Raw genomic sequence first — 7116 nt, 5'->3', positions numbered from 1 at the left:
TCGCCCTAGTTCAAAGGACCTGTATTTCTAAACTCAATACTCACTGTCATTTCGGATACAGTGTATGGCTTGCCTGTAAAAGCAACACTGGTCGTACTAGCGTAATCCTGCTTACACTGCAGTCAGATTCATATTCATAATGTTCAAGCACTAGTCTTCGAGACAATATTCTGGGATCTCGGTACCAAAGTGTAAGTACAAAAACATGAAATTTTACAATGTTCGGACTTCGGGTAGTCATCAATTATTTGATATAGTATTTAATACACCGGGCTATTTTCCTCTCAACTATGAAGCTTATCCCCATTGTCTCATTAGCCAACCTTTCATACTTAAAATGATTTTTGTTTGTTATAGGAGCAAGAGCTAAGATCTTTTCAGTGTTATGGGATCAATGTATGCTGTTGTTCTTTTCCTTGGCTTACAAAATGCATCATCAGTTCCAGTTGTAGACGTTGAGCGTATAGTGTTTTACAGAGAAAGAGCTGCCAGAATGTACTCCGCCATACCCTACGCCTTTGGACAGGTGAATATACAAGTTTGATTTCTGGTTGCGATAGTTAATATATGAAAACTTTCCTATATTATATTGCAGGTTTTCATTGAAATACCTTACGTATTCGTACAAGCAGTAAGTTATGGTATCAACATCTATGCTATGATTGGATTCAAATGGGTACTCTAAATCATGTACAACTAGTTTCCTAGAATGTTCAAAAATAGGTTAGTGATTTTTTTAGTTCTGTGTTTCTGAGCTATGTATAATGTATTATTGATATTCTTCAAGATCATCAGATATCTCCACATCTTAACCTTTGTTATCTTTCATTCTTTATACAAATGAGTTCTTTAATGTATATATGTTTTAACTCTTTCCTATTTTGTTAACTTACTGTAGTAACTCTTGATTACTTATGAGTGTTGAACTATCTGCAATTTAACTATGCATTTGTCTTCTCATGGGCACTCTAAATCATGCTCTTTTGCTTATTCCATTATATCTCTGCACATTTATTTTGCACAGGTACTTATCTGTTAATTGTGACTAACTGCAATCAAGCGTAAGATTTAGTTACTGCAGGTCAATAAACTTTAGTAGAAATTAACGTGAACAAAGTCTAGCATGTCTGAATGCAGTTTCCCAATTCCTCATGTCCAGATCATAGGGAATTGAAATGTTTGTTCTGTCATAAGTGTTTTATAATATTGATCAACTAGACAGTTGATTTTGAAAATTGTGTATCAAATATTGTTGTTTTATCTAAAGTGGCTTGAAAGTTGGAATGACATCTCACATAGAAATGATTTTTATTTTTGCTCCCATGGATTATAGGAAGCTGCATTAATGGAGCTCCTGAATTTTATGTATAGCAATATATTGACTACAAATATAGCCCCTGCATTGCTGGATGTACTCATAGCTGCTGACAAGTTTGAGGTTGCTTCTTGCATAAGGTATTGCAGCGGGCTATTGTGTAATTTGCCTATGACTTCGGAGTCGGCATTGCTGTATTTGGAGCTTCCTTCTAGTGTCCTGATGGCTGATGCAGTTCAACAATTGACAAATGCAACAAAATAATTTCTAGCTGAAAAATACAAAGATATTACCAAGTTAGTTCCATTTGTGCCTACCCTTTTTCAGTTTTTCTTGTGTTATTTAGTTTGTTAGTCAAACAGCTGTAGCTTGTAGCACAACATAATAATTAAGTCTATAAAGCCATTGTTTAGTATGCCTATTTTTTCTGTCTGTTGAGGAATATTTCTGCTACCGAATTTTATTTTGGCCAATTTCAGTGGATGGTTCGAAGTCCTATTTTAATATTATAGGCCAAGATGGAACCTTTTCTATAACATTTGATTAACTATTGGGAGCTTTGTGAATATTACAAACCTAAAAGTTGTAACATTAGATTCTGACGTAGAAATTATATAGATGAAATAGGACAAAGACCCACACTATAGATTTATACCTATGCATAAAATGTTCATGTAAGTTTCAACATCAGAAAGTTGTCAATAAACTTAATTACATAATGATTTTAATGCATAACCTCAGGTGAAAGTAATACAAATTAATTTCAATTTGATTAGTCATATGTCATGAACTGTATAACATGTTGCTTTTTATCTTATATGAAGGATTGATATGGATTACATTACTAAAAGTTCTTCTATTGAAGCATCTGGCTCTTATTATTCAACTCATTCATCTCGACAGGTTCCAAGAGGAGGTCATGAAGTTGTCTCTTGCTGGTATTGAGGCAACTTTATCTAGTGATGATCTCCAGGTGGCATCAGAAGACGCAGTATATGACTTTGTCTTGAAGTGGACAAGGGCTCATTATCCCCTAATAGATGAATGCCGAGAAATTCTTAGTTCAAGACTTGGTTGTTGCATTCATTTTTCTTTCATGAGCTGCCGAAAGCTTCGGAAGGTTCTCATATGTAATGACTTTGAACATGAGTTTCCATCCAAGCTTGTGGTTGAGGCCCTCTTTTATAAAGCTGAGGTCCCACACCGCCAACAAACTCAAGCTTCAGAAGAATTAGCTTTGATGAGTCATCGTTTTGTGGATCGTGCTTACAAGTATCGGCCTGTTAAAGTGGTTGAGTTTGAACTTCTACGAATATAATGTATAGTCAACTTAGATCTTAAGCGGGATGAATGTGATAATCTATTTCCATCTGGGAGAGTATGTTCTCAAGCTTTTCATTTGGGTGGACAATGGTTTTTCCTATTCGCATATTGCAACATAGATCAGCAAAGCTCTTTCCATTGTTTTGGTCTCTTTCTTGGAATGCAGGAAAAAGGTTTAGTTTCATTTGTAGTTGACTATGAATTTGCTGCGAGGACAAAACCAGCAGAGGAGTATATCAACGAATACAAGGGAAACTACACTTTTACTGGGGTTAAGGAAGATGGCTATAGCAATCTATTCGCCATAGTAACTCTTGATTACTTATGAGTTCTGCACTATCTTGAATTTAACTGTGTATTTGTCTTCTCATGGGCACTCTGAATGTAGTTGAGAGTCTATCAAAAACAACTTCTCTACCTTGTAGGAATAAGGTCTTTATACACATTATCCTCCCTATACCCCACTTGAGAGATTACATTGGGTATGTTGTTGGTATTTCAGTAATCATAGATAGGACTTAATGAAGTATTGAAAAAGTGATTGTATACCTGGAAAGTCTTTCCTAATAACTCAGAAGGCTTATGATAATAGTTTGCTATAGCCTTTATTTTATATGTTGTTGAATATTTACTATGTACTTATGTACTTTTTGATTTTCTTTTATCAAAACATAATTAATTTTTTTTGTAGGATGAGAACACATAAATCAAGTAGCAATTTAAGTGCTGCTGGGAGAAGAACAATTTTTTTTGAATTATTAGTAGGATTAGAATATTATGACCTTGTATATATTTGTTACAAGTAAAGAGATGTGTAGAAGTAATTAGTTTTTTGGAAGTAGAAAATATATGGTGCATCAATTATATGTATTGTTGACCTTTGCAAATTTATAAAAATTTTAATTTCAATATTTGTGTTAAATTATTAAAAGAAATGTGTATTCTGTATGTAGCAGCTACTCAGAAATTGTTGCTAAAGGTGTACAAATAATATGATTTATTGCAATAAAAATTATTGTTTACTACTAACTTAGTTTTTGCAACAACTAATATTGTTGGTAAAAAAGTTCATTTGTAGCAACATTAAATTTTGTTGCGAAAACTTTTATAAGCCGCAACTATATGAATGTAAGGCAACAATATTTTTGGTTGCATTAAGTCATTTTTGGCAACAATATATTTTGTTAATGCAAAAACTTTTCGCATCGGCGTTTATTGCAACGACATGCAACAACTTTTTTATTGTTGCCAAAAGTACTTTTGGCAACAATCTTCTATATATGGCAACAAAAAATTTTGTTGGAAAATGGCTTCTTTCTTGTAGTGCTTCTTCATCCCTGTGAACTTCAGCCGCAATAGGTTTGGTTGCGTTGATTTTATAGATATAATGACTTTTCCACCAAAGTGAATCCTGTTTAATTTCATATAAAATTTTATAAAAGTATCCATAATTAACGTATCCATATATTAGGATTTAATTTCTTTCCATAAATTTTAGGAGCCTTAATTTAATTAAATAATAATTTGAGAAAAAGGAGAGTAAAAAAAATGATTTTGTCTATTGTAAATTCTTTTATAAAAGTATCCATAATTAACGTATCCATATATTTGGATTTAATTTCTTTCCATAAATTTTAGGAGTCCTTAATTTAATTAAATAATAATTTTAAAAAAAGAGAGTAAAAAGATGATTTTGTCTATTGTGGAATTTTATAATGAATGGCAAAAAGTTCAAATCACTTTTCTAAGGGTCTTCACACTTTTAATATATTATAGATATGGATTATGATATTAAATTTTATGATATTTGACTAAGTTTCAAATCACTTTTCTAAGAGTCTTCACACTTTTAATATATTATATATTATAGATATGGATTATGATATTAAATTTTATGATATTTGACTAAGTACATTAGTAAATTGTAATATTGGTCTTTGTAATATTTAATAAATGTCAACTTTTGACCACTTTAACTATGAATCTTCACAAAACTTTATTAAATCAATGACAATTATATCATTCAATTATCAATTGTTATGTTAAGATAACATAATTCCACAAATAATCAACATGTAACATATTTCCTATACAAATTAATCGGAAAAAAAAATAAATGTACTAATTATTAAATTTAAAATATATTGCTTATATTTGTCGTAAATTACAAGGTATCAAAAGCATAATTTATCAATATGTATAATTAAGGAAACAAAAGTGCTATTATCCCCTTATCTTATTCTAAAAAAATCACACCCAAATATTCATACTCATGCCTTAATAAATATTTGTATGTATGTCACTTGGAAATTATACAAAATGGATATTAATTTGAGAAATACTTTTTTGGCTCATTTTTACTTGTCATATTTGACATCTCGAGGGTAAAATTACCTCGACTTTAAACCGCATATTAAGATGGATTTTTTTATCATATTAATATATGAAGAATTATAACTTGTAATATTTTTATACAACTTATAGTTCCGTTGATTCTCATAAAGTAAAATGTAACAAATAAAGATGAACGAATAGAACAAAGTAAGCAAAATGTTGTGTAGTAAAAAGGGGATAGCAAATATCAAGGGGAGTGTCTCCTAACAAAGGCCCAAGGCAAGGCTCCTTTGGCGCCGGTGTCTCCGCTTTGTTGGCTTAAATCAAACTTATAAACTCAATGCTTGCATGCTTGTAGTAAAAGCTTGTTAGTAAATGAGGTTTAGTGGTGGAGTCAAAAATTTTACTAAGGAGCTTTAAAATTGAAAGAAGTAGGCACACGAATTAGATAAAGAGGATTCAACATAAATTATATATAAATAAGAAATTTTTTCATTTATATATAAATAGTATAATTTTTTGTCGAATAGAGTGCGAATGAATTCCTTAAGGTGGCTCCGCTGCTGAACGAGTCGTGTGTGGAATGATAAATACTTTTTCAACCTTATATATTAAATATTTTGAGTTTGAGTTTTACTGTTAGAATTGTGTTTGTTAGAGAATGTTTCTCTTAATGCAATTTTTGATGTGAATCAAGATTTAATCAGCTTCAATACATACAGTAAACGCGAAAAGAAAACGAAAAAGATATATGTGAATGTGACACACATATTACGTGCAATTAGTGCGTTTTTGTGCGTGTGCCCATGTTATAAAGAACAATGAAATAATAGAAAAAAAGTGTGTACCTGCACACAAACAAATAGTCCACTTTAGAAACTTCTTTTTGACTAGACAAATAGTCTTCTTTTGCTGACATTCTGCACACTTGCTTCAAAGATTCTTCACGCTAGCTGCCTCTCTCTCTCTTAATTATAAAAGTTAAATAATTTATTAGTATAACATTGATGGCTTGAAAAATTAAACAGAATTAAAAAAAATATATATAGCATGTTAAAGTCCATCATTTGCTTGTAGAAATTAAGCTTCAAATGAGCCAATATAATTATATCATACTCTGACAAAGAGATTAAGCAAATGCAAGCATGAACTACCAAAAGTGTTTTAGTTTTTACTACAATAAATAATTTTACATAAAGAGAGAAACAGAGGGAAATTGATAAACAATTAAACTCTCTCCGTTACTAAATAGTTGCCATGTTTATTTTGTATGTCCCTTAAAATAAACATTTACGAGAGAATAATTTGACCAAATTAACCTTATTTAATAACTTTTTTCTTTTACAACACATTAATATCTCTTCATATTTATTACTAAGATTAGGATTATATCTTAATTTTTTAAAATAATAAATGTTGTGGATCATCTATTTTAGTGAGCATCATTGTATGACAAATATTTAAGAACCAATGGAGTATTAATTTAAGGAGCAGCATGCGCAAAAGAGAAACCAAAAGAGTAAGAAAAGTCTCTTTAAATATTTATGTGTTGTGTTGTATTTTTTTTTCTTTTTGTGATTTAGGGTATAAGAATAAAAAAGTGAGCATGAAGAACCCTAAAGCAAGTTGCTTCCTAATTATTCACATCATTCCACGCACATTCTTCAAGGCAATAACCAGTATAACGAACAACACCTTTCCAGATAGTGTTTAAATTATGTACACCGTCAATGTGATAGTAAGACAATTGTTATAGTGATTTTTTCTGTAATTATTTTAAAAGATAGTTGATTGTGTTAATATACTTTGAATTTTCTTAATGAGAATTCTGATTCCGCCCGGTAAATTAACTTATTATTACTATTACTAGGTAATAGTTAATTAATATAAAGATCTATCTGAAATTATTTTAAAAGATACAATTAAACCGTTATATAATTAATGATCTCCATTATATTTTTATTTCTCTATAACAAGAATCTACCTATAACAACAATGATACTCATTATAGCAATACTTTCTTTGTAAAATTATTGGCTTATAACAGTCTTACTAAAATGTTATGTAATAATATTTTGTAAGAAATATATTATGTATAAAATAAAATATTAAAATATATATGTAATTATCATTAATGTCGTAAA

The 7116-nt window shown here is 30.2% G+C and overlaps 1 pseudogene; it reads left to right on the top strand.

Annotated features, from left to right (window-relative positions):
• The first annotated feature begins 385 nt into the window (after window positions 1–385).
• Window positions 386–2966, top strand: LOC107876395 (annotated as a pseudogene).
• The last annotated feature ends 4150 nt before the right edge of the window (window positions 2967–7116 follow it).

Source organism: Capsicum annuum, chromosome 7 (assembly GCF_002878395.1).
Source record: "Capsicum annuum cultivar UCD-10X-F1 chromosome 7, UCD10Xv1.1, whole genome shotgun sequence".
In the NCBI taxonomy this organism is placed as follows: domain Eukaryota; kingdom Viridiplantae; phylum Streptophyta; class Magnoliopsida; order Solanales; family Solanaceae; genus Capsicum; species Capsicum annuum.
The sequence above is the reverse complement of the archived record's forward strand: the minus strand, read 5'-3'. Positions and strand labels throughout refer to the sequence as shown.